Here is a 6,091-nt window from a genome sequence, read left to right as displayed (position 1 = left end):
CGACCCTTCCGTTTGTTAAGACTGTTGGACCCGAGGTTTTTTAGGGGAAATTTTGATTGTGCTGGTGAGCAAAATTACCATAGCTATCTGGGCGTGGGCTTTTTGCGGTCTTACCAGTCTATTCCCCCAAACCTTGCCACCAGTCTTGATGTGAAGAGGAGGTCTAATGTAATGTTTTTTTCGAAAAAAGAAAGGAGGTACCCATACCTTTATCAGCCCTCGAGTGAGATCTGACCCCTTGTGGTTGTTGGGGTCAGATGTTACTAGAGATCAGAGTGAGGGAGGCGAACTTATGTTTGTATTTACTTGTACCCCTTGCCTAGGACTTTGATGATCGCTGCATGACCGTGCGTTATGAGCTCGCTAATGGGGATGTTCAGACGGAATCCGATCCCGTTTGCTTCGCGGTAGGGTCGGCGAAGCCCTCGAGTGGTGTTCCGTTACTCCTTGGCCTGCCTTCCAACATATTCCCCCTTAATGGGGTTTCTATGGGCTCGGCTAGAGGCTGGATTGAACAAGAAGGTTGAGATGACCCTACTCGCCTTAATGCGGGTCGGGCAAAGGCCGTTGAGGCTCATCTGTGTTTTCTCCCCTGGCTCTTGTTTGACGCGAGGCAACCCCAGACCCTTCATTGGTCAGCCTTCGAACCTCGGTCTCTCGATCTTGGATCAAGCGGCTCGAGCCCTCGAGCCCTTTAGGGTCTATTAGGGGTCAGCCATGTTTTCACGCGCTACCCCATCCTCGGTTTCCATGATTGAAGGGGCTGAGTTAACGACACTTGCCTTGATGGCTCGAGTGTCGTGCTCAATGAGCTCACTAATGGGTATGTTCATGTGGAATCCGAATCCATCATTCGCTGACGGGGTCGGCAGAGCCCTCATGTGGCATTCCACTACTTCTTAACCCGCCTCTCGGTAGATGCCCGAGCCATTTGCTAGGCTCAGGTGGCCCATTGGCCTCTCCTCGACGGAGATTCTATGGGTCTGGCTCGAGGTTAGAATCAAACGAGAAAGGTTGAGATGTCCCTATCCACTTTTGAACGGGGTCGGGCGAGGCCACTAGGGCTCATTTTAGTTTTTCTCCCCTGGCTCTGTTTGACATGAGGCGGCCTCGAGCCCTTCATGGGCCAGCCTTTGAACCCCAATCAGGCATCATTCATATTGAATGAGGTGGCTGCCGCTTTGTGACGTGACATGAAGCGTTGAGATGCAAGGATTTGCATATGCAATGTTTGGATGTATGGATTTAGCATATAGTTTAATCGAAATAAAAGCGGGGGTCGGTAACGTTACCTTGGTGGTATGAGCCATGGGAAGCTCCTACCAGACATGTCCGTGATAGGTTTGGGTCTGACGTTTGCGATGAGGCCGGTGTAACCTGCATAAGTATTGCTATTTTTGTTTTTGTCTCTTGGCGGCGATCTGAGCCGCTCGATTGATTTTTAAGTGATCTGTCAGCTTCCCCCTGAAAGGGGGCTCTATAGGTGGACCCCTCCAAACTCCTTTCAGGAAGGTAGCAGCTAAGGATAGTAATGTGAGGAACTGTGAATGCGATTATGCTGGTGAACAAAAAACACCGTAGCCGTTGGGGCGTAGCGTCTGGTGGTTTGTCTAGTTATATTCATTGTTTTATTCCCACATGCCGTGCTTTCGGTTTCTCAAACGTAAGGGGGGGTCGGGCTAAGAGGGTGTTTAAACAAATAGGCGCCCTTGGTAGCCCCCGAGCAATATCCGTGCCCCTGCCGTTGCTGGGGTCGGAGGCTCAGTAAAGAATTTAACACTCAAAGTAAGTTAAATAGGGGTGCTTTATCTTTCAATTGGTCATTCGTTCGTTGTTTTGCTTGGGCCATCGGATCGACCCAAGAGGCCCGTTGGGCTCCCCCTAGAGGGAGGTTCCATCGTTGGGTAGTTCTATGGTCCTGCCTAGGGAAGCGGAGAGTCACCTGCAGGTGAGCATGCCCCGGTTCTCGTGCCCGGGGCGCATTAGTGGCGAGCCATGCCCGGGTGACGTTTTGACTTACCAGGCTGTGTCCCATCGACTAGAGCACGTCTTGTCATTTCCAACGCATCCCCTCAGATGTCTGTCAGCATTGATTTTGCACTGTTATTGAATAGGGGAAGGCAGAGAGTTTTTTGTTCAAACCTTTCGCCTTTCCTTAGCTACTAAGCCCCCTCTTTAAATAGGGGGGAAGAGTTCTCATCCCACCTCCCTATCAGCCTCTGAGCCGCCACCTCTTCTCCTTCCTTTCCACCAAATGCGGTGGTTCCTGAGTAAGAAAGGGTGATGCGAGGGAGAGAGCAACTCATAGATTTGCTTGTGAATCCGGAGCATGATGTTGAGCTGGAGGTCATCCAACGTAGATGAGACAGTGCGAGCCGCCCTTGCTATGGAGGGAGCACCACCACCGATGGAGGAGGGGCACTAGAGGGTGCTGAGTGTCGTTGACCTTGCTATCGTTTGTTGTAGCCTTCCTTCGGTGGGAAGCGCCCCCTGCCCCAATGCCGTTGTCGGGGTTGGAGCTGATGACGATGGCGTAGTCCCTAGGCACCCCGGTGGAGGGGCACTGCATTCGTCGGTGCGGTGCTCGACATTGTAGATGATGATGCCTTCAAAGATCCCACGGAGTGGTGGGACGTTGCTGATGGAGAGCGTAGTGCGGCGGCCACAGTAGACAAACAGGCCCGTGTACATGCCCAGACATTGCCGATGGAGAGCTTGGCACGGCGACCATAGTAGTACTTGTAGTAAAGCTAAGTAGAGACTGTAATTGAATAAGTTTGGGGGAGCCCCCGAGTGAATAGTCCTTTAAATTTTAGGAGTACATTAGTCCTTTGCACGATGAAATCGCTTTGTAAGTGGTGAATTTGTGCAAAAATGAATAAATTTTCATCTTTTGTTACGACAAATAGCTTTTCAGCTTCCTCTTTTTGTAGAAGAGGTTTCGATGCCCTCCGACCCTTCCCATGGCTCAAGTTGCAAAAAACTAGGAGTGTGAGTGAATTAGTTCTGATTACGCTGGTGAGCAAAGAGGTCGTAGCCGCTGGGGCGTGGGTCTCCCGCAGTCCTACCAGTTGTACTCAGAATTTGTCCCCAAAATCTTAGTCCTTAGGACTTGTTATGAGAAGAAGCGGAAAATTTAGAGAAAGTTTGCAAAGGTAACACAGGAAGTGTTTGCGAGATAAACGTACTTGTATTATTTGTATCAGCCCCCAAGTGAGGTCTGGCCCCTCACGATTTGCAGGGGTCAGATGTCACTAAAGATCGGGGATTTGTAAAGACAAAAACTGATAAGAAAAAACATGCATTTATTTAAGGGTAAAAACGACGTAGCTGCTCAAAGTTCCAGGCGTTGGTGAAGACCTCGCCATTGATGGTTTTCAACTTGTAGGCGCCTGGGCAGAGTACTTTCGCAACGACGTACGGCCCCTCCTAGGGCGGGGAGAGCTTGTGGTGGTCCTTGTTGCTCTACATGAGGCAGAGGACAAGGTCCTCGACGTTGAAGGCTCAGTCCCACACCCGTCAACTGTGGTACCGTCGCAACGCCTGCTGGTACTTAGCCAAACAGAGGAGGGTGATGTCATGGGCTTCGTCTAGCTAGTCCATGGCATCTTGGTGGGACACCTCGGCCCCCTGTTCATCGTATGCTCTGATTCTTGGCGCTCCATAGTCAAGGTCCATTGGGAGAACAGCCTCGGAACCATAGACCATGAAGAAAGGTGTGTAGCCGATAGCCCGGCTAGGAGTTGTCCTTAGGCTCCAGAGCACCACCGAGAGCTCAGTGACCCAGCGCGCGTCGAACTTGTTCAACTGGTTGAAGATCCTGGGCTTGAGGCCCTACAGAAGCATGCCATTTGCGTGCTTGACCTGCCTGTTCGTCCGGGGGTGCGCAACGGCCGCCTAATCGATTTGGATGTGTTGTTCATCGTAGAATCAAATGAATTTCCTACTGGTGAACTGCGTGCCGTTGTCTGTGATGATGGAGTTTGGTACTCCAAAGCGGTGGATGATGTCGAGGAAGAACAATATAGCTTGTTCAGATTTGATCGTGGAGATCTGTCGAGCTTCGATCCATTTTGTAAACTTGTCTATGGTGACAAGTAGGTGGGTGAAGCCCCCAGGCGCTTTTTTGAGTGGCCGAACTAGGTCAAGCCCCCAGACCTCGAAGGGCCATGTGATGGGGATCATCTAGAGCACCTAGGCCGAGAGGTGAGTCTGCCGAGCATAGTACTGACACCCTTCGCAGGTGCGTACAATTTGCTCGGCGTCGGCTACTACGATGGGCCAGTAGAAGCCCTATCAGAATGCATTTCCAACTAAGGTCCTTGGCATGGCATGGTGACCGTAGACCCCACCGTGGATGTTGCTCAGCAGAAGTCTTCCCTGTTCGCTGGGGATGTAGAGCTACAGAATCTCGATGTGGCTCCGTTTGTAGAGTTCGCCTTCTATAAGAACGAAGGACTTAGCACGGCGTGCGAGCCATCGAGCTTCCATCTTGTCTGCCGGTAGTGTGTCATGGAGGAGGTAGTCGAGGTAAAGCATTCTCTAGTCGTTGAGAGGGTCGGGCTCTACTGCTAGATCCTCTTCAAGCTCCATGACCTTGGGGTCAGGCGGAGCAGTCGACAGGTTGGCCCTTAGGGCCAGATCAGATGGGCCATCGTCGGCCCATTCTGACCCCTCGTAGCGCACTGAGGGCTTGTGTTGATCATTGGTGGAGACACCCATCGACACTGGCTCTCGGCCAAATGCTGCTTTCACGAGCGCGTCGGCTGCTTCGTTGAGGCGCCTTGGGATGTGATTGAGTTCGAGGCTATCAAATCTATCCTCCAGCCATTGGACTTCTTGGTAGTACGCTGCCATCTTGGTGTCATGGCAGCTTGACTCCTTCATGACCTGGTCGATGACCAGCTGGGAGTCACCCCTGATGTCGAGGTATCGGATGCCCAGCTCGATGGCGATTCATACACCGTTGATGAGCGCTTCGTATTCGGCGATGTTGTTTGATGAGGGGAAATAGAGCTGAACCATGTACCTCATGCAGACCCTAAGGGGTGATACGAAGACTAGTCCCGTGCCGACGTCCTTTTTCATCAGCGATCCATCGAAGTACATTATCCAGTACTCTTGATCGACGACTGCTGGTGGCATCTGGACCTCAATCCACTCCGCGATGAAGTCAGCCAGTACCTAGGATTTGATCGCCATTCGAGGAGCATAAGTAATGCCTTGATCCATCAGCTCGAGTGCCCACTTTGTGGTTCTTCCTGTGGCATCCTAGCTATGGACGACCTCACTGAGGGGGGATGACATCACGACTATCACAGGGTATGACTCGAAGTAGTGGTGTAGCTTCCTCTTGGTGATGAGGACGATGTAGAGGAGTTTTTGGATTTGGGAGTAGTGGGTTTTAGAGTCGGATAGTACCTCGCTGATGAAATATACAGGGCACTGCACCTTGAAGGCATGCCCCTCTTCTTCCCGCTCTACTACTAAGGCGGCGCTGACCACTTGTGTGGTGGCCGCTATGTACAGCAGGAGGGATTCTCTACTGCTTGGAGGAACTAGGACCGAGGGTTTTGTTAGAAGTAGCTTCACCTTGTCAAGCGCCTCCTAGGCCTCGGTTGTCCACTTGAAGCAGTCAGCTTTCTTTAGGAGTCGATAAAGGGGGAGTCCTCATTCGCCAAGGCGCGAAATGAATCAGCAGAGGGCCGCGAGGCACCCTGTGATCTGCTGAACCCCCTTTATGTTCTAGATTGGGCCCATCCTTGTGATGGCTGAGATTTTCTCTAGGTTGGCTTTGATGCCATGCTCGGAGACAATGAAGCCGAGCAACCTACCCCTTGGGACCCCGAAAACACACTTTTCGGGATTGAGTTTGATGCCATTTGCCCAGAGTTTCGCAAAGGTTCATTCAAGGTCGGCAACAAGGTGGTCATCCCCTTTGGACTTAACTATGATGTCGTCGACGTAGACCTCAATGGTCTGCCTGATGAGGTCCCCGAAGCAGTTGAGCATACAATGCTGGTAAGTTGCCCCAACGTTTTTTAGACCGAACGGCATTGAAATGTAGCAGAACAATCTGAAGGGGGTGATA

This window comes from Miscanthus floridulus, chromosome 1 (genome assembly GCF_019320115.1).
Source record: "Miscanthus floridulus cultivar M001 chromosome 1, ASM1932011v1, whole genome shotgun sequence".
NCBI lineage: Eukaryota > Viridiplantae > Streptophyta > Magnoliopsida > Poales > Poaceae > Miscanthus > Miscanthus floridulus.
The sequence above is the reverse complement of the archived record's forward strand: the minus strand, read 5'-3'. Positions refer to the sequence as shown.